Source organism: Oryctolagus cuniculus, chromosome 13, assembly GCF_051225735.1.
Source record: "Oryctolagus cuniculus isolate XC-2025 breed Fujian yellow rabbit chromosome 13, ASM5122573v1, whole genome shotgun sequence".
NCBI classification, from domain to species: Eukaryota; Metazoa; Chordata; class Mammalia; order Lagomorpha; family Leporidae; genus Oryctolagus; species Oryctolagus cuniculus.
The window spans coordinates 72,969,806-72,992,185 of NC_142879.1; the positions used below are offsets into that span (position 1 = coordinate 72,969,806).

Consider the following 22,380-nt stretch of genomic DNA (forward strand, 5'->3'; position numbering starts at 1 on the left):
CAACCCTAACTGCCTACGTATAGATGTTTGTTGCCTTTCCTCCCTTTGGAAACTGATTCTGTTCTATACAGAGACATGCATTGTACATTTACGTGGGATCCCAAGCCATCTGTCCTCCTGCTTTCCAGGGTCAGCAACCCTATTTTGGAAAGGTCGAGATAGTAAATATTGTTGGTGCTGTTGTAGTGTGAACACAGCTGTAGACGGTGAATAACCAAGTGAGAGTACCCGTGTTTCAGTAGAACTTTGTTCACAAAACACACGATGGGGTGGGTTTCAGGCACTACTTTGCTCATTGCCAATCTGGGTCCTTTATTCTTCAGTTATCTTCTTTCTCTTGACTCACTTTTCTTTCCTGTCTATGCATTTGCTTTCAAGCAAGTTTAAGAAAATAATCTATGACCTGTTTTGAACAATGTTCTCCTGCATTTCTCTCCTCTCTCTCCTTTACTTAATAGTAAATATTTTCAGAGCAATTGTTTGCTTTCATTCTCTCTACTTCCTCTTGTGCCCTTTCTTTAATCCCTCTGTTTGAACAGCTGTACTTAAAGAGGCCTCTCCTGTTAATCCTCTTCTTATCACTCTATTTTCTTTTTTTAAAGATTTGTTTATTAATTTGAAAGGCAGAGTTAGAGAAAAAAAGAGAGAGAAAGATAGAGACAGAGAGAGCTGCTACCCGCTGGTTCACTCCCAAAATGGCCTCAATGGCTGGAGCTGGGCTGATCCAAAGCCAGGAGCCAGGAGCTTACTCTGGGTCTCCAGTGTGGGTGTAGAGGTCCAAGTAGTTGGGACATTCTCTGCTGCTTTCTCAGGTGCATCAGCAGAGAGACGGATTGGAAGTGGAACAGTTGGGAATCAGGGAATGCTCGTGGCTTTACCCACTATCCCATAGTGCCAGCCCCTATTTTCTTTATAATATGGAGGTTCTATAATTATTTTATTTATTTTCTTTCTGTGTAACCCCTTCCCCATCATGCATAGTGGGGGTCTTATGATGGTAAGGACCTGGGCACTAGGGATCCTAATCATAGATCACAGGCATTCCATAAATAGCCACTGAAAACATAAACGATGGGTCCAAGGTGCTCTTTCAGGCATAACAGTGTGCTGCCCAGATCTGACCGTCCAGAATTTACTTCCCCAGATGATGGGAGTGCTGCTGGCTGACAACATTCACTTGGAAGTGACTTTGGTGAAGGAAGCAGTGCCGAGTCACAGCCCTTCCTGGGCAGGTCTTCATGCAATGGTTGGTCAACAGGGGAGTTACAGGAACCTGACCCCCTCACTCAATTCAGGACAAGCCTGAAGTGGCATCCTAGCTTTAGGTCTCCTAGCAGCTTGCAGAAGCTTGCATAAAAGCACCTCTTCTTTCCCTAGCCAATTCTGCCTCCTGCCTTCCTTCCCTTGGGTGTTAATCCCAAGTGTGTTCATAGATATAATAATCTCTATTGCAGTCAACTTCCCTGTGAATCTGGTCTGTGAAACTCGCGCTTTAATTAATCTGCACACAGCCATTTAGGATTCAAACTGATTTCTACTAAACTTCAAAGTCAAAGCACTTTCCCTTTTTTGTTTGTTGGAAATACAAGGGTACTTAACTTCCCAGGAAAATGGAATTAAGAGATGTTTATTTCAGAGCAAATGGCTTTTGAAATTCATACATAGTTTTTTTTCCCTAATACATATTTTCCCTTCTTCAGTTCTCTTTACCATTAAAACTGACTTAGCCATAGTGGGAATGTTTAGTTTACTCAATGAATCTATTTGCATATATTATTTACTGTAGAATAAATTTATCTAGAAATTCTATCCTTTCAGATTTCAGTAAGACTATCTTTTCTTAAATGAACACTGTCTTTTTCTGCATAATAATCCTCTTTGCTTTTATCTTGGTACAGATGCAGCCAATATTTAAATATGTATATTTATGTACATATGTAGTTAAAGATGTGTGTTTTTTAAAGTCAAATGGCCATGTATGGTTTTTGCCTATAGCTTGGACATTCTGAGAAAAATCTAAATTTCTAAGTAGAGATACTTGAAATGGATCTATTCTAAAAGAGTTCCTTATTTCCAAGAAGCTAAAATACTTTCAGCAGTGTTTTTAATTTCATTGGGAAATAATAGCCTTGGAAAATCTAAAGTCCTGTGGACTCAACATAGAATTCAGTGATAATCATCCATTTACATAACTAATAGGCAAAAGATGGCAACCTGAAGGCTTACAAAATATGCTGGCTTAATCTTTTTAGGAAAGGGGAAATTTCCAAGGGCCTTGATTTTGTTCTCTCATGAAAAGTCCTCACAGGAGCCTACAGCAATCACTGCTACTTGGGATACATTTTTTTCCCTGCATGTTGCCGTATAAGTAAATAGGAAACTGAAAATGCTCAAGTCTTTACACCTCAGTTTGATCACATCTGTGTAGACCACAGCTCACGTTTTCTCTGGAGCCTTCTTTTCACATGATTTCCATTACAGCGGAATATGGTTATCCTTAGACTCTAAGCTCCTTGAGGGTAAGGATGCTTACCTTAAATTTTTGCTTAAATTTTGATTTCTCAGGTGCTGAACAAATGCTTGTCAGCAAAATGTATGGGTGAATATATATTGGGACAGAGTTTGGAGTTATTTCCAAAGTTCTCTTTTACATAGCTTGTCAAGTTCAAGAAAAGGAGAAAACCATGCAAAATTTCAACCATGTTTAATCTCTGCTAACTGAAACCAAAGTCAAGTACAGTAACCTCAACTGCCTCATTAATTGCCGACCTTAATTAAAGGTATCATACATCATTAAGGACTGAGCCTAACTAAGTAAAGTAAATGCAAAATTAGATAAGCATAGCTATTACCTTAATATGAAGCTAATGTAATGTCCTTATTTAATGATTACACAAATAGGCTCCTAGGCCAGAGATAATGGATATTTGTACTACTACTATGCTTATTAAAAGGAAACCTATGAGTCTGTCCAGAATTCTTCTTTATAAGAAATTAATGCACACACATAAAGTCTTTCAGGATCTTTTAAATTCTTGTACCATAAACTGTCAGGAACGACCCAGATAGTCTTTTCACAGGGGCCTTTCACACCTCTAGAGATAAATCTTGCAGAAGGTAGAATCGGGAGCTGCATTTCTCATCCCACACAACTGCCTAGGGCTGGGCAACATGAAAGTAACTGGATCACTCTGTTCATTACCATTTGGGCAAGCCCCTCTCCCTTTTCATTTTAAAGCATTTTTGTCCCGCAGATTTTCCTTCTCTCTTCCCCTTTGCATACATCTGTCTCTGTGGTTTATGATCACCATCATCATGGGCAGGCATTTCAGAACTCTCCCTTAGTTTTTATTTCAGTCTCTTGTTACATACCCAGGGAAGCAGGTCAACATTGCTATTAACATATCTGGGAAAATTGAATGGGAGTAAAGCTGCAAGGGGCTTGTTTAGGATCATCCCAGCAAGTGCACAGGGACTTCAAGTGCTCAGAGAAGAGCCTGGGCCACTTGGCTCAGTGCCTCTCTCTATTCTATATTCTCTCAAACCAGAGACAGAAATTAAGCCCCCTTATCAATTGACTAAAGAGCACAGTCTGTGGAGCCAGGCCAGTTGGGTTTAAAATGCCCAGTCCTGGCACATTCGGCTCTATGATCATAGGCAAATTTCTTTAACCCACTGAGCATACTTTTCTTAATTGTAAAATGGTGAAAATCTAAATCCTGTTGGGTCATGAGGAACTGATTGATGCGAAACTCCCACCGCGGTGCCTGGCACATTGCAGGTTCCTCGGCGAGTGGGACCCTCCCGCTTTTTAAAATGTTTTTGAGTAGCTATTATTTGTGAAGGTAGTCTAAGACCTTCTCTTGGTGGGAAGTAGGAAAAGCAGACAGATGTTGCTGAGATCAATGCCAGGGTCCAGGTTTCTACTTTGCCACTCTATTGGTTCTCTCAGAAGTCCCTTTTCCTGGGGAAAATCAGTGTGTGTGTGTGTGTGTGTGTGTGTGTGTGTGTTAATTCTATTAACAGGAAATACTGGTTTTACAAGGGGAAAGAGCTAGGCATAATGACAAAAGAGACAGAAATAGATGAAAGATGTAAAGGATGATACACTCTTTTGTCTTTGTCCCTGGCCACCTTCACATAAATCAAATTTCAGTCATCTGCTACAAGAAATTACATCTTCACAGGTATGATGGGTTGAAATTCAAAAGGGCAAAATCAATATTGTGCAAAGAAATCAAAAGGATTCATTGTGTGTTTTTTTAAAATTAATTCTTTATGTATGTAACTAGTGGAGAAGACCTACATAGCTTTTCCTGGTGAATGTGTTGATGTGTAGCCATTTCTGCTAGTGCATTTTTAAGCTGAGCTGCAGGGGATGTCATGTGTTGCAGTAATTGCCATGGAAACCATTGTTGTTGAATGAATAGAGAGGTTTTAAATCCTTGGTAATGAGCCTGAGAAACTAAGTAGGTCTTCAAGTTTAACTTGTTTGGAAGTGGTTCATATTTCACACAGAGGCATTGGAGGCAAAAGGTAGTGGGCAAAGGATAGGAAACAGGAATTTTGTAAAAAAAAATTCATATAAAATAACCCAGTATCGTGTTACACTTCTACTTGCACTTTTTAAGGAAACACACACACACACACACACACACACACACACCAAAGATGCACAGAATCAAGCCCTATGCCTTGAGCAACGCTCTTGCCTGTTGAGCAAAGTGTTAACTTTGATACCTGCAATCAGCGCTTTCACTGCTCACAGACCTCTACAAGTGAGAAAGGTAAATATCTTTAAGGCGATGAATCCAGAGGCTCATTTACATCACTAGAGCCTTGACAGTGGGGGCCAAATATTGTCACCCTGATGTCGCTCCAGGTTCAGAGCGCACACATTCTAAAGTATGTATCTTCACAGAATACACAACCACAAGGAATTTCTTATAACTGAAGGGTGATGTTGGCATGACCCCTGACAGTGGGAATCCCACCCTGCCCTGAGCAATTTCTCAGGCTCTTATGGTATTTATTTTTACATATCTGTCATCCCCCTATCTGCCCCTGTGGGCGGGACTGATAGTGGCTGCACTGCTGGAAGGGACAGGAACAAGGAGAAAAGATACACAAGGGTTAAGCCTTTTCTCTTTCCCAGTGACCAAAAGACTCCCATCCCAATTCTTCCCTCCCCTAGAGAGATGGGAAGCACATATCTCGATTTTCAGATAGAAGCTTCTGCTTCCTGAATTTTATGTGTAACTTTATCACTCTCCATAGGGTTTAAGAGAGAAAAGAGAAGGCGATGAGGAGGAAAGACCCAAAGGAGTCGTCTTTGTTTTTTGACCGTTTACCATTGTTTCTAACTTAAAAAAAAAAAAAAAGCCTTAGAAAGACTCCCCAAAGATTCTGTGCTGCCTATGGAAGGAGCTATTGCTCTGCAGAGGTCTGAGAAGGGGATTATTCTTGGCTGGGAGGAACATAAATAGCTATGGAGGGCAGAGAAGTGAAGTTCATATCTGACCCAGAAATGAGCAGAAATGGAAGGGAAGGGAGGAGAGGGGGAAGGGAAGAAAAGAGGGGTGAGGGGGAAGAAACCACACAATGGGAAGCTTAAGTCCTTGAATCTTGTGCCCGAAACTTAATGAAAGAATCTTCCCTTTAAGTCCTCACATTCCTGGGCAGAGCCAGTATGATCCCCAGATGGACGCAATGCTCCAAAGTCAGGCTGCTAGGGTGTGGGTCTTCAATTTGTCATTATTCACTGCAAGTTACTTAATCTCTTTATGCTTCAGTTTTTGTCATATGTAAAAAAGTGGATAATTACAGCACAATAGAATTACTGGGAAGATTAATAAAATAATACATGCAAATTTCCCAGAGAAGTCCTCAAACACAGTGAATGATCAATATAAGAGAGTGATTAGGATTATTCATCTCTAATTGTGCAGAATTGTCCCTTTTGTTCTTCATTGAGCTGGAAATGCAGGCCTGGCTGCTGAAGTCATAATTCACAGTTTTACACTGGGAATCTATTCTCCCTCCCTTCTCTACAAGGGGCTTAGGGGATACAGAGAGAAAAGTGATGCCAGAGGGTGAGAGTGTTGTTTTAGTGCTATTGTAGAGCTATTAGAGCTGGAAATCCAGCAATTCTAAAATCCTGCCCTGCTAATAACCTCTGCATCTGGGGAAGTTCCCAAGGGAATTCTGGGCAATGAACAGCAGTGTTGATTGGTCACGTTGGTAGGTTTGGAGTCCTCCAGTAAAAGTTGGAATTAGAACACACCCCTTGGATTTTCCCTGCAGAATTTAATCTTGAGATGACACTGCACTCTAGCCAGACTTGTGCAGGAATGACGGTGAAGAGCAGATGGGAGCAAGGTGGCTTCACCTGTGGCCAGAACCTAGGTCATAAAGCCACCTTTTCAGTGACCTTGTCCCCATCTATTCTGTCTTAAAATGCAGTACCTCTAACTCCCCACCCCATTTCTCTCCTTGACTTTTCTACTTAGCATTTATTGGCATTTGTATACTCCATGTGTTTGTACTTTGTTATTTAAAATCACCCAAGACTAAAATGCAAATTTCAGGAATAAAGGGATTTGAATATTTTGTCCATTGCTTTGTCTCAGCAACTAAAACAGTACCTGGGTTAGGGAACTCATTAATCTTATCTGTTGGATGAATGAAGTGGAATAAGGGACCTGTAGCATGGCTGTGTTAACACATAATGGACCACACATCTGGCCAACCTCAGTCCATTGAATGTCCTGGAACGCTGACCAGTCAGATCAGCAAGTCTTCTAGCTGGACTGGATCAGAGTATACCTGAAAAGGGACAAGAGCAAGAAGTGGTGGAGGGACAAGGGGCTGAAAATTCTTTTGCAAATGGAATTAACACTGACAGAATCAGAGAAAGGGGCATGCTGGGAAAGAGAACATTATTCCCAATCTCTCCAAGAAAGAAAGGAGTATATATTGGATCAAAGTCAGATTCTGGCTCATTTTCCCAAGGGAAGCCTAGCAGGTTAGGTAATGTGTTAGAATAGCTCAGTGTGCTTCAGAGGCAGTACATGATATGTTTCAAACAACAACAAGCATGTATGCTTTAGTATTCTGACATTCCATTTAGGCTTACCTGTCTCTCCTATTGGGACAGGAATGGGAAAAAGAGATCTACACTCCTTAAAGAAGGTGGATTCGGTATTAAAATCCCTTTAGGAGTTGGCTTTATTCCAGTATTAAGTGACAGCTATTCCTGGAAAGTTGACCTGAGTTTGGGGAAGCCTGTCCAGAGCAATGAGAGAAATAAAGCAGATTGAGGATTTCATGACACTGAGCCCTCATTCAAGATTCACTTTTCTCCAGTCTAATTGGTTGGCAAGGCAGCCTGAAGCCCTGCAAAGTCAGCGCTGCTGTGTTTGAGGGGTCCTCAAAAAGTTGATGGAAAATGCATCTTATGAAAAAAAAATGTACAAGGACTTACAAAATGTTTTGCATCAAAGTAAGCTTATCTTTTAATTTCATTTTAACACAAACTTTTTGAAGCACTGTCATATATTACGGAAGTACAGAGAGTGTTCAGAATCTTCCAAGGTTTCATTGAACGGTAAACTTGCATTCAGTAACTATTTTAGTGCAAGACTTTCTACTGCCACAGCTGCTTCCTGAAGATCCTGGCTAAGTTTGTGGAAGTAGTACTCATATCTCTGTTGCATGGCAGGCAATATAGGGCAGTCCAACTGTCAGGAAAGAGAATCATGCCTTGCTTGCTTCTTCTTCTTGGTAGAGATGTCACTTTGGAATTCTCAGATAGGCAATTTAAATGGGTTGGGGATTGAACTGTAAGTAACAAAGAAGTAAGAGAGCTCTTAACAAGTATCACTATGATGTGGGACCCTTCATTTCACCTGTCTTGGTGTATTATTTCTACTGCATGCTGTGTTCAGTGAGGCTGAGTCATTGTGGTGACACGAATTGTAAAATCAGCATTGTCTTACTCTCTTGTCCTCAGGCTTATCTCATCAAATCAATATGTATTCTTTTTGAGCACATAGTATATATATATCTAACACTGTGCTAGGTACTTTGCGCTCAGTATTCTTAACCCTTACAACATTCTATGGGTTGCTGAACTGAAGAAGAGATGAAGACACAGAAAATATATTAACTTTCCCAGGACCTTATGGCTAGTGGATACTAGATTCAACACTGTATTTCTTAGGCTAAACAAATCTCATTGTATTTTGCTATATTTCATGTCTCCCCAAAGAAACATTAAACTCCTAAATCAACAATGACAGAGTTTAGGCATGCCTAACATTGGTGGTGGAAGGGAGTTTGAATTTCTTGATAGTTATTACAGATTGTTGTGAGACTGGTGATTATTTAAACTTCTCCATCTGCGCCCTCGATGAAAACCACAAATGACAGCAACATATGTGTTTTTACTTTTCTAGTAGCCACAGTAACAAAGTAAAAGGAAGTAGTTAAAATTGGTTTTGGAAGTATCTCTAATTATTTCATTTATCTAAACTATTATCACTTCAACATGGGATCAATACAAAAATTATTCATGAGGTCTTTTATATGAGTTTTGTACTACGTCTTTTGGAAATCCAGTTGCATTACACATTCACAGGACATCCCAATTCAGACTAGCCACATTTAATGCACTCAGTCACCACGTGTGGCCAATCACTACCATTTTGAACAGCATAAAATAGATTTTTAGTGTTACAAAGCTAAGGTAGTACCCAGGATAATGACACAGTAAGTTCTCAATCAATTTTTACAGAGGAGTAAGTTCTATATGAGTGAGTAATGAAAATAAAAACTGTTACCAAAACTAGGATTTAGAAACTTACATAACTAGTGATGTGACCCATTATGAACATTTATGTTTGGAAAATCCTTCATCAAGGGTTTTTGCTTGGCACATTTAAGCACTAACTAAACTACAGGCTATAACTGAAGTTCAGTAAACTACTGTATACATGTCTGTCTGTATGTCTACACATCCATTCAACCATCCATCCCTCCATCCATCCATCCATCCATCCATCATCCATCCATCCATCCATAGATGAGAGTCTACACAGCCAAACCCTAGAAATTCTAGAAATGGAACAATTACAGCCTTGGAAATTCTGGAAAGACAGGTGAAGCTCTCATACTGGTGTGTAATGTACTTGTTACAACAGTTTAATGAACTTCACATTAAAATATTTACTAAAGATTACATGCAAGATGGATGGAAGAGTTTGTGTTTGTGTGTGGAAATTGTGTATGTATGACAAGATGGTGGGGCTGGGGCTGGTGCTGTGGCCTGAAGCACCAGCATCCCATATGGCGCCGGTTCGAGTCCTGGCCGCTCCTCTTCCCATCCAGCTCTCTGCTATGGCCTGGGATAGCAGTAGAAGATGGTCCAAGTCCTTGGGCCCCTGCACCCACGTGGGAGACCTGGAAGAAACTCCTGGCTCCTGGCTTCTGATCAGTGCAGTTCTGGCTGCTGCGGCCATTTGGGGAGTGAACCATCGGCTGGAAGACCTCTCTCTTTCTCTGCCTCTCCTCTCTCTGTGTAACACTGACTTTCAAATAAATAAATAAATCTTAAAAAAAAAAAAGATGGTGGGGCTGTAGAATTTGACATATTTAATATACTAAACAGTATAGGGGTATGCTATATACCAAAGAATGGTGGCTATTTATGAAAGCCACAATCTGGATCATTCACACACAAATTGCTAATGTATATAGATGGTTTACAAAGAGCAAATGCAATTCTATGTTACACTGTAATTATCCTCGGGTATCAAATGAATGTTAGCTCTGAACAAACATAATACAGGTTCCACTTCTTTGTTTCTTGCTTCAGCAAATTATGCATGTATTTACCAATGTCATATACATTATACAGACACCTTTTTTGTAAATAGCATTCAATATAGAATGGATATTAAATAGCTGTTACAGATCGGCATAGACTTCAGGTGGAAAATATTTTAACTTAACCATGGATCAAGTTAAAAAAAAAAAAAAGACTTTCTGGTCTTTCAGGTTTCTCTTTCGAATATACCTTTAGAATGAGTCCTCTTAATGTTCTAATTTTAGTTGTGTAATTGTTAGTAATTCCTCGGCATGACTGACCTAGCCTTTGGGTGGCATTCTCTCATATCTTCATAAAGCCATGGTGTCACCCTGTGGCTTCCCCCTGGCAAATTTTTGAATTAAGTCAATCTTTTGTATGCTTCATTTCTTTTTTTTTTCTAAGCCCTTCATTATTTAATATTCTTCCTATAATTCTTTCTAGTGTGCCTACCCCACAATCTCTTATTCTTTTCCTGTACCAAAGCCATGCATTCTGCGCTTTGGTGGAGAAAATGCCATGTGTATAATTCAGTTTGTAAAGTCTTATAGGACTCTTTGTGTCTTAAGCCTTGTATTTCATTGTAGAGGGAAAACAAATGGGTTTCAGGCATTGCTAAGTGTTGGGAAGAGATGCATGTCTGGACTTTGTTTGACAACTGTATGCAACAAGATCACACCAGGAGAATAGAAGGAACTCAATTCAGGGAAATCTTTACAGAGATGATAGAAAAGCTGGGTAGCTGGTTTATAAGTAGTGAAATAGCCCAGAGATGAAAGGACAGTAGGGAGAAGAAGAGTATCTGGGGCCACTGGCTAGGGCCACCAGAGGGAAGTTAGAAGAAAGACCAACCTGTCCAGAAGGAGCTGGGGCCCCGAGGACACAGGCATTGCTGGACACTGCCTGAGACAAACAGAAAGACCTGACATCTCTCTTCTTCCTGCCCTGGACTCTCAACGGCACCTCCCTATCACTAAACACAGTTGGAAGCTGATGTGGGAAACAAAGACCAGTAGGGTCAACACCTGTTCTCTGTTGATCATGTGCACCACATGCTGAGTGGTGCCTGTTCTCTTAACGTTCTAATTTTAGTTGTGTAATTGTTACTAATTCCTCGGCATGACTGACCTAGCCTTTGGGTGGCATTCTTTCAGATCTTCACAAAGTGGTGCATGTGGTGCACATGAAGATCAAATAGGTCAAGATCAAGGGGTGTGAGCTTGGCAATGTGCTGGGTGAGATTCTTCTGTCAGGTGCAGAGGATGATGGCGTTCACTGATTCCCTCTCCTTTGTTGCTGGTATCTAATCAGTTGCCAATCCTTTTTAACTTTCCCCTCAATAACCCTGTATTCTGTCCACACATTTCCATTCCTACCATCACCGTTCTTATTCAAGGTATTACCATCTCCTGTTTGGATGACACAGGGACTTCCAATTATGTATCTGCATCCTTTCTTCCTACTTCACGGTCTATTCTTCTCCCCAGAGCCAAGACAATCATCTCCAATTGCAGCTATGGTCATGCTGCCACCCTGTGCCAATCACTTCACAGAGTTCCCCTTGTGTTGAGGATAATGACAGCTCTTACGAGAGATGGTGAGGCCCTGCCTGGTCTCTCCAACCTCACCTGCTCATTATGCTTCTCTGAACTCATCCTGTACCTACACAATGACTTCCTTCAGCCTTTGAAATTGTAATGCCTGCCTCTTGCTGCAGGGCTTCTGTTCCCATTGGCCCTCTGCCTTCCAGGCTCTGTCCGACTGGGCTCAGGCTTTGTCAGTCGCTTCACCAGGGAAGTTCTATTTTACTTCCCTCACTAGCCAGTGCTCTAAATTTAACCCTGAGAAGGATAGGCTGGATCTCCCCTGCCTTCTGGTCCCGTCTCGTTTGCTCTGACACAGAAGGTGTTGTGGATTGAACTGTGTCCCTATGTGCCCAAATTCATATGTCAAAATCTTCACCCTCCAAGATGGGCCCTTGGGAGGTCATGAAGGTGAAGCTCCCACGATGGGAGTAGTGGCGTTATAAAAACAGATACCAAGCAGCTCCTGGTCACTCTCTCAACCCATGAAGGTACAGTGAGGTGGCTGCTGAAGCCAGGAAGCAATCTGTCACCAGGAACCCACCCAGCTGGCAGCTTGATTTAGGCTCCAGAACTGTGGCAAATATCTGGGCAGTGGTATTTAGTATAGCAGCCCAAACAGACTAAGGCAAAAGGTCTTCATTCAATGGGGAATTCATTAATAAAAAACATCACAGGGAAGTGATAGCCCAATAAGCCAAAAGCTCCCTTTAAGAGCTGTCTCTGATCTCTAATTTCTTTATTGTGAAATATCTGTTCTCTTCGCCACCCTTTATGCTGGGTGTGAAACTATTTCACATTAACCTCCTCTCCCCACCTCCTCATCCTCACCAAAAAAAGTGAAAAATTAAAAAAAAATATATATAAAAACACCAACCAGAAGGCTCATGTGAGGCCAGCAGTTGCATTTTATATCAGGAAACATTTTGTTTCTTTCTCGTTCATGGCATTGTGGGTTTGAGTTTACACCCAGAAATAGGAAAATAAGACCCACCCCTGGGGACTCACTGAAGGACAAGCCATATGAGGTTTTGTCCTTGGGAGAACAAATGTATGAGGCAGATCTCATTTATTCTCTGCTAGTCTCCATTAGCAAAAACTGCATACACGAAAGGGACTATGTATTTCTTTCATTTGCACACATTGCCTTTTCTTTACTCAAAATTCTTTATTTATTCACTTCCATTCACTGTTAGGCTACATTTTATGTAACAATGGGCTGCCATTTAATTTCTCTCCTCCAAGCCTCCCTGTTCCTCAACCCAAGGACTCACCGCCATGAAGTATTATTTTACAGTTTGGAGAGGCATGTGACTTTTCCAAATGGACTTTCATTTGCGCCGATCAACAACAACCACAAAAGCCTCGTGTCAGAGATACAAGGCAACCGCTTTGTCTGAAACCACCCACTCCTCTTTTGTTTTCTTCCAGTGAACGCTGTGCATTATGTTCCACATGCTCCTCTCCAGGCCTCTGCAGATGTGAAACTTTAAATGCAGGGTATTTAAAAATAATAAGGAAAAAAAGAAGTCACTCTGAAAATTACGGAGCTTTGTAGTCAAACAGCATGTGGATCCCTAAAGAGCTATGTTTATCGAGAGTTCCCATGGGGCTGGCGCTGTGGCACAGCAAGTTAACGCCCTGGCCTGAAGTGCTGGCATCCCATATGGGCGCCAGTTCATGTCCTGGCTGCTCCACTTCCGATCCAGCTCTCTGCTGTGGCCTGGGAAAGCAGTAGAAGATGGCCCAAGTGCTTGGGCCCCTGCACCTGTGTGGGAGATCCAGAGGAAGCTTCTGGCTTTAGATTGGCACAACTCCGGCCATTGGGGCCAATTGAGGAGTGAACCAGTGGATGTAAGACCTCTCTCCCTCTCTCTCTCTTTCTCTCTCTCTCTCTCTCTCTCTGCCTCTCCTCTCTCTGTAACTCTGACTTTCAAAGAAATAAATAAATCTAAAAACAAGCTTTCCGATGGTTTACATGTTGTTGATTAGTGTGAGCTGGATGACAGAAGGGAAGGAGTCAGAGGGCAGGGAAGTAAAATATCAATACTGGAAACTACCTGGACACCAACTCTCCTGGATCCTGTTCCTACCCAGAGACAACACATTAAATAAAGTTGTGGGAGAGGCCAGGATCACCCAGTGCTCAAGGATCATGCATGATATAATGAAGACCCTTGGGAATATGCAAAGACTAGGGCTATGGAAGGAAATTAAAATCAGTAGAGTTCTACTATTCTAGGTACTGAATTAGTATGTTTGCTTGTCTCAGTCAGTCCTTAACACAACCCTTGTAATATGGCAAAATTAGCATTGATTCCTCCAGTAGATGCTGGCGGTGGTGAGGGATGAATCACCCTGCTCTCCACTTTGGAACCAAGACATTCAGTCCTCCAGCTCACAAAATCATCATTCTTTGAGACTCTCCTCCAACTGCAGGAATTTTCTGGGCCCAAGGAGAAGCATTTCTCTTCGAAGATTTCTTGTCCAGGTCGGGATGCAATGACTCAGTCCCGTTTGCCTCAATCTTAGGCCAATTTGAAGGGCAATTCTAGCTCCAGGGCACTCTGTGGGATCAATGGAGGCCTCTGTTCAGTCTCTAGCAAATTCTAACTTCTCCCATGACCCGGTCCTGTTTCCCACATTTTACTAGTTTTGTTCTTGAGAACTTCTCCTGTTCCCATGACAAACCTCCATCATAACCACAGCCTGTTTCTCAGGGAATCTAACCTGCTATGGGCTTGAGTGTGTTCCCCTCAAATTCATATGTTGAACTCCTAACCCCAGAATGTGACTGGATTCGAAGCTAAGTTCTTTAAAGTGGTGATTAGATGGAAATGAGGTCTTCAGAGTGGGCCCTACCCAACAGTTATTTTAAGAAGGGAATAGGATGCAGACAAGCACAGAAGGAAGATGGCATGAGGACCCAGGCAGGAGGCAGCAATCTGTGGGAAGATGCCTCAAGAGAAAGCAAACGTGGTCACACTTTGACCTCAGATTTATAACCTCCACAGCTGCAAAAAAATAAATCCTATTCTTTAAGCCACCATGTCTGTAGTATTTTGAGATGTGATGATTTTGAGCAGCACTCGTCTTGACTGTTGAGGAACAATGTTTTTTGGTTTATTTTTGTTCTTTTTTTTTTCTTTGTACTATTTGGTAAACTTTCTACTTAGTGTAATCTTATGAGTATAAAATTAACAAAAAATAGATCTTTGTAAAAAATAAGAATGGGAATGGGAGAGGGAGGAGGAAGAAGGGTAAGAGTATGGGAAGGAGGGAGGTAGCAGAGGGAAGAATCACCATGTTTCCAAATTTGTATATATTAAATTTGTAATTTTGTATTCCTTAAATAAAATTCAAGTTGTATTCCTTAAATAAAATTGAAAAAAGATTAAACAAAAAAAAATACCACCTGAGACATCTTCTCTAGCTCCCCATATCCATCCATTTTATAAATGAGAACTTGAAGGTCAAAGTAGTTAAATAATTTACCTAAGGTCATAGAACCAGAAAGCAAAAGAATTCTCATTCACAGTGCATGACTTTCTGCTCCATGAAATGAAACCTAAGCCTGCTATTGTTCTTTGCTCAGTCCTTTGCACCACTTTAGCCCCCGTTACAGAGAGCAAGAGCTAAATAGACACTCACATCCTTTAACTTCCATCTAAAATGAAGGCTCCTTCGTAAGTGTTGTTTGAGAGTTAATAGCCATGTATTTCCATTCATTTGTTCTATTAGTCATTAAAAATAATGTATTCTTCCTCAACCATACTTTTAAAATTCAAGGCAGTATATGTATGAAAAATCATTATAATATACAAGATATATAGTTATTTATGAAAACTATAACTTAAAACAAAACTCAAGAGAGAGATGAGAAACGCTGATACACTTTCCAGGAAATATGAAATCAGGATCTAGCTGAAGGAAAAATTATTCATCCACTGTTTATGATAACATTATATTTTTGCAAAACATTTTTGTGATTTCCATAATTATAAAATAATAATAACTTCAGTTTTGAGTCTTTAAAATTCAAAAATGACAAAGATATAAAATGACTTCACCAGGACGTTTGTTTCACAACTGAAACAAAGAGGAGTCCTTATTAGGCTGGGTTTATGCTAGTAAACCCGGTTCAGATCTCTCTCTCCAGCCATCACTGCCTTCTGTATTGAGTGGCTATCTTAGTGTTTAGGGAATGGGAGGCTGAAATCTAAAAGGAGACCATGACAAATTCCCTCCAGGAGGAAACAGCACAACAAAATGCATACTTGCAGTAGTAATTACAAGGAGAGAAGTTGACAATGAATGATTTAGGATTGTATGATTGAGCTGGGAGAGGCCTTAGAGAGTCTCTAGTCCACCCCCTTTGCTTAATAGCTTAGGGAACTGGGGCTCAGAAAGATTAAATGATGTGTCCACAGTCACGGACTCATTAGTGCTAATGCCGGGACTGGAAACCCTGGCCCTTGGCTGTTCATTCCAGCTCTATTCACCTACAGTGCCCTGACTTCTCCTCTCCTCTCCTCTCCTCTCCTCTCCTCTCCTCTCCTCTCCTCTCCTCTCCTCTCCTCTCCTCTCCTCTTCTCTTTTCTTCCCTTTTCTTTTTTTCCCTTTTCTTTACTTTTCTCTCCTCTCTCTCTTTATCTCTTCCTCCCTCCTCCTTCCCTCCCCCTTCCCTCCCTTCTTTTCTTTCTTTTTTTGTAATGGATATGTATTTGTTTACTTTTCTCTTTATTTTAAAAAATTTTGAAATAACATTTTTAATTTAAATTATAATCAAAGACTTCATGGCTCCACTAAATAAAAAGTTCAACAAATAAAAAGTAAAAAACAAACAAAAAAAACATAATCCAGCAGGAAAACAGGCAAGGACTGTAAATAATAATCAAATGAAAAAATGTTCAACTTCTCTCATAAGTAAATCTTAAAATAGTCCCCAAATCGTTAAAACTATAGTGGTGTATATGTCATTTCTTCCTATAATATTGAAATTACAATAAAAATTTAACCACATTAAATGTAATTTTAAAATAATTTCAAGGAGCCAGCACTGTTGTGCAGCTGATTAATGCCCTGGCCTGAAGCTCTGGCATCCCATATGGGTGCCAGTTCAAGACCCGGCTGCTCCTCTTCCAATCCAGCTCCTTACTATGACTTGGGAAAGCAAAAGAAGATGGCCTAAGTCCTTGGGCCCCTGCACCCACATGACCAGGAAGAAGCTCCTGGCTCCTGGCTTCGGATCGGCGCAGCTCTGGCTGATTGCGGCCATTTGGGGAGTGAACCAGAGGATGGAAGACCACCCCCCCCCCCCCGCCTCTCCTCTCTTTGTGTAACTCTGAGTTTCAAATAAATAAATAAATCTAAAAAAAAAATAAAATCCTGTCTTTAAAAAAAATTTCAAGAGAGTTGTATGTTTTATGAAAGGTGGCTGGCTATCTCTGAATGATGAAACTTATCCATGCACTACGCTTATATTCTGTGTTATGATAAACTATTAGCTTAGAGAGTATGATGATAGATATTTTAAAGAGAGCAGAGCCAAATTTGCTCAGGAATAAAAGAGAATAATAAAATGTTCAATCCTTTTACTTAGTTGGTGAATCAAGTTTTCAGAAAAATGGAAATTGAGAGAATTTCTCATGGAGGTGACAAAAATACACTTCTCTATAAGCCTACTCATGATGGGTATTCTAATAACAAAAAGACAGTGGTATTTTTTGGTAAAGAGATCAGGGAATGGTGATATTTTCAGAGAGAGCAAGTGGCTCACACATGGGTAGTGACCCTTGCTGACAAAAGAGGCAACTATTCTATACAAGAATGATAAATAGCATGTTAAAAAGACATGAAAAGAGATAAAGCTTAAGAATTCTTATTTCTGGGCTTGCTTTTATGTGTCCTGTCATATCCAGCTCTTGTTAATGCTTTAGCTGGCAAAATCAGTGGCAGTAAAATTTCCTGCTTTTCCAACCATATTTCTAAAATTTGTAGAACTGATAAGGTAATTATTGTGGGAGTAGCAATGCCACACACAACATGGCTGGTTAGAGAGCCTACAGGTGGGGGTACAAGTTGGGTGAAACAATGAGGAGTTAGTAATGGATACTTCTTGATAGGTAAGTATTTGAATAGGATCACGATTCCAAGCAAGTGTCTCCCTAAGACTCCTTCTCCACTACACAATCATTTTCATTAGTAGGAGGATCCTGGAAACTCAAGGGGAAAAATATCTATCAGGTATTTGTATTTCCTTCTGTCTGCTTTTTTTTTTCCTTGAGGATTATTTCAAGTGTCCTTTAATGACCAAAGTCAGAACAATGATTCACCTACAACATATAAATCCATTCTAAAATATTGTGGGTTGACCAAAGAATAATTATGACCTGTAATTTATCTAAATGGGCTGGCTCACTACCCTTCAGAACATGTCCATACTGAGTGGAGGTGTTGTGACATTAACTCACTCAACTTGTTAAAACCAGTTAATGTTCTCAGTTTACCATTAAAGATACAGAATTTGTCTACCTGACTGTCACAGTTTGAAACTCATCAGTGACCATGAAACTCTCTCCCTGAAACTGGCACCCACCAGTTCAAATTAACCCAAATCGGAATGAACTCTCAAAAGGGAGATCAATCTGAACCCTGAACAAAAGCATCTGCTAAGCCATTTCTAGATATCGAAATTCAGTAGGTTTCATTAGCAATATAGAGAGTATTTGCTAATGACAGTCACATTATCCTATACTGTGAATTAGTTAGTGTAACACTAACTAATGCTGGATGGATGTCTGTAGGAACAGCTTTAGTGTTTATTGTAGATAGCTGAGGATGCATAGCCTCTGAACATCTAAAGCTGTCTTGAATGGATTACTGGTGCTAAGTGCCTTAGATTGGAATAATTTGAAAAAGTGCTTGTCTAATTCCTTTCTCTGATGGTTGTCAATGTCATCTTATATCCTGAGGGGTTTCAGTACAAGACTGTTCTCTATACCTTTCTCTAGATTGTTGCCTTTCTCCAGGAACACAGCTACAACTACACATTTCCTCCCACAACTCTTCCCAGTAGGTATCCCCGTGTGTCTTGGTGCTTTTAACCAATGACATGGCTTTCTTTTGATATGCTCTTCATTTAAAATCTGCTTCTGCCAGAATTCATGCATTGCCGTTATTATTTCTGAATGCAATGCAAAATGTTGCATCTAGTGTCTTCACTACCTTACTTGACATAATTGAGATTATTTGCTCTTTTAGGAAGTATCTTCTTCTTGAAAGGTACCTTTACTAAGATCATGTATTTATGTAGCATTGTGGAAAATAGCAAGATATGTATTTATCTACTTTGAACATAATAGAAAACTAATAAAATTTGAAATTAAGAAATGTAGCCAATGCATATTTTTTTTTTGTGTGGCTGTGTACGTGTGTGTGTGTGTTTTGCAGAAAAATTCAATGGGTGATCATCTAGTTGTTAATGTGATGGGTTATCTTTTTCATTAAATAGAGCATCTTTAGAGGAATTCCTTAGAGTAGCATACTTGGTGTCATTTCTTTTGAAGTGAGCCTTGTTTGGGTTTCTTTTGATTGTAGGCAGAAATCCAGTTAATCCAGTTATGGGATTTTCAGCCATACTAGATTAAGTGGAATGTTTATATCTAAGAATAAGGGCTATAACTTGAGTTAGAATTTACAATTGCATTTCCTTCCATTCACACACACACACACAAACGTGTGCACACACACAAACGCGTGCACACACACAAACACGCCCCTGCCAACCTGCATCTCCATAGATAAAGTCTGGCTTTCAGAAATCACAAAGGAATACTTTCAGTTAGAAATGGGTATCTTTGCGTTAAAAATAGAAAGCATAATCTTACAGGTTTTATTGTGCTCTCTCACCTTATTTATCAAGTGCTTGAGAAGCGCTGAGGAGTTGCGTGGGCTGATTGCTTAGCTCCATGTGTATATCAAAGAAACAGAAAACCTGTTGCGATGTGTATATTACAGTGATTAGGAATCTAGGCACTTCAGGCTTAAGAACTTAAAGGTGACTTTGGAGAAAATATTTTTTTTAAGATGTAGAAGACTAGATATATATACAAAGGTCCCAGAAAGACTGGTGAGGTTTCTTGCCTCACCTGTAGAATATCGTGTCAGGCAATGGTTTTACATATGCCTTTGGAAGGGATGTTCAGGTTTGTTTCAATTCTTATTGGTGAGCAGTCTCTTACTCTTTTTCTGCTGTATATGTGGCTTCTGAAAGGAAAATGCTCTTCTCTCTCCCCTCAAAGTTTTTGGCGAGAAGTTAACGATAATACTGTCAAGAGTGTCTCTTGATAACATATCTAAAAAACTTTAAGCTTATTCCTTTCCTAATCTCCCATTAATGAGGGAAAGTATAATGAGTTAGCTTATCCTGCCGTCATTTAAGTAGATAATACTGGTAGTAGTACACTATCATATTTTTGTTTTAAATCACTTGTTCATGTCTACACACAAATCTATACACAAATATCTGTTAGATATAATTTCCACTGATGCTCAGAGTGGGAAGCTATCTGCTGAATGTCACTTGTCTAAGTGGTGACTCGATGGTCAGAACCAGGGTTTATCACACTATCCTTGCTGCATGGATGCATGTCACAGCACACTCCTCCCATCCATCTGTTCCCCTGTGAGCCTTTCTCGGGTCTCCAACCTGGCAGATGAAGAGAAGGAGATAATGGCTTTGCCCAAACACCACATGCCTTCATCAACATTTCACCTGCACTGCCAGTGGGGAATTTGCCTCTGGGGCTGTGTGCCTCTGGTGGCTGAAAGGAGCCATTGTCTCATTTTTTACTCTATGCCAATTTTAATATTGGCCAGTGGCATTTTCTGCATCAGGATGTTAACAGATAGAGGTGGCATTCCTTTAATCCAGTATTCAACGCCTTTAACCTCTTTAGAACATATACCTCTAGTTGTTGTGGGCCCATAATTGATTCAGGGCCCCCAAAGCAAGCACTTTCATATTAACTGCATGTTAGGAAGAGGCAATAAAATCACAACTAGAGCCATATCTCATTAGGGGTTCATGTATTTCTCAAGGCAAAACTCGCTAGATGCTTAGTGTTGAATTTGTTTATCATTCTCTGAAGTCAAAGAAAAACAGTATCTCACACAAAAGACGATGATCTCTCTAAAGGCAGGGGGCATCATAGTCTACTGCTTTTATCACAAGAATGGAGCTGATACTCAGGAAAAAAATTATTGACTACCTGTGTTATTTATGTTTGAGTTGCTCTGCAATGTGCCTATTCTCTTAAAAACAGAACCATCTGTTAGCACAAAGCAAGGTCATAGGGCTCCATGCAGGTCACCAGCTGCTGAAGAGGACCTCAGCCTGTGGGAACAATAGGTGGGCCAGGTTGGGGAACCTCTAGTTCATTTATGCTCCAGTGGGGAGGGCATGTGCATTTTTAGCTGAGGCATATGAAATGGAAAAAGAACAATCTCCCCTTCTTCTTTGCCAACCATGACCTTGGTCAACCTTTAACAGTTTACCCTGGGATCTGATTATGGAGGAGACTAATAGTTTCTCTGCCCCTTCACTCTGTATCACCAGACAGACATTAAACAGTATAGGAGGCATCAGCACCAGGGAACCCAATAGACACATGTTTGCCAGAAATCAAATCCCCAGCTGAATTCAGAAACCTGCTTCAGCAGAGAACCTGTTGTCAGCTGGGAGGACACCTCTCCCCGGGAGCTGAATGATTCCAAAAGACTCCTCTGCCTGAAAGATTGAAAACTCAATATGACAATGGCTAGGCTATCCATAAAAAACAGACTTCTGACCCACAATATGTAGTTGTGAGGAGTCAGACTGGTTAACAGGTATTCAGGTTGGCCCCAGGGAAATTTAGGGTGTCAAATGCATTGTTCCCCAAAAGTTATCTTTAGCAAGATCAAAAGTACCTGTCCTACTTCCTAAGGAATTTCCAATCTTACCAAGAGAATAGCAAGGGAGTGATGGCTCCACCCCTTTGGAGCTCCCAGTTTGCTGTAAAACAAATTAGGTTTCCCACCCTTGAGATTGCTCTTTTGTTTTATCCTGAGCAAGCCAGAATGCGTTAAAAAATATTGCAAATCAGGTTTTTTCATGGGTTTTGTCCCTGCCTCATAACTGAATGTCAAGCTGATAAGTTTTTTCTCCCAAAAATTGTGCTTTAAAACCCCAGTACCACCAGTCCCTTTGGGTTTTGCCTCTCTTGGAGCCCCCATCCAAGCTACTCTAGATGGAGGTCTCTGAATCTAAGAAATCTTGGTTTTAAATCTTTGCCTTGTCTAATCGGAAATTCTTCTTGCATATGAGACAAAGAACTGGGGTAATATTTACTCCACCGCCATGTCTCCCATAACATAGTCACAGGCCCAGGAAACTCAACCAGGAGTGACAGAAGCCAACTATGTGTATGTCAGACTTGCTGGAAGTCAGACTATTTCTCATAATTATCCAGGAACCCAAATAACACCTCTGATAAACAATCAGCCTGAAGTGTCCATGCCTTGATCAATAACTGATAGATTCCCCTTATTTGTCCCTGCTTCCAACTTAGGAAGGAACCCGATAAATGAACAGAGAGAGTTCACTTATCACCGGGATATTGTGGTTGTAGTTAGCCCACTTATAGTCTCCGCACACCAATAGCCTCCATTCAAAGCCATCTGAAGTCTTCTCTTTTTTTCCATCAAAAGCTCTTTCATTCCTATTTTGAATATCTGGCAAAATGCAAGCATGAGATCCTGGCTTTCTCCTTTGTTTTTTTTTTTTTAAAGTTTAATTGGATGCATTTTAACATATTGATAATATAAAATTGAAACTTTTTACAAAAAAATACATTGTTGAAAAGTTAACATGAGGATTTACTGATTGTG

The 22,380-nt window shown here is 40.4% G+C and overlaps 2 protein-coding genes across 5 annotated transcripts in view; one reads left to right on the plus strand and one right to left on the minus strand.

Moving 5' to 3' along the window:
• CELF2 (CUGBP Elav-like family member 2) overlaps positions 1 to 22,380 on the minus strand; it is a 939,267-nt gene that overhangs the window by 826,741 nt on the left and 90,146 nt on the right. The window lies entirely within an intron of this gene.
• LOC149122668 (uncharacterized) overlaps positions 1 to 22,380 on the plus strand; it is a 78,924-nt gene that overhangs the window by 27,672 nt on the left and 28,872 nt on the right. Inside the window, exon 3 of one of the 3 annotated variants that reach the window (XR_016219134.1) lies at positions 12,880 to 13,347. The exons of the other annotated variants lie outside the window; for them this stretch is intronic. The gene's annotated coding sequence lies outside the window, so the exon portion shown is untranslated. Of the gene's footprint in view, positions 1 to 12,879; positions 13,348 to 22,380 lie in introns of those variants that run through there. 3 annotated transcript variants of the gene reach the window in all.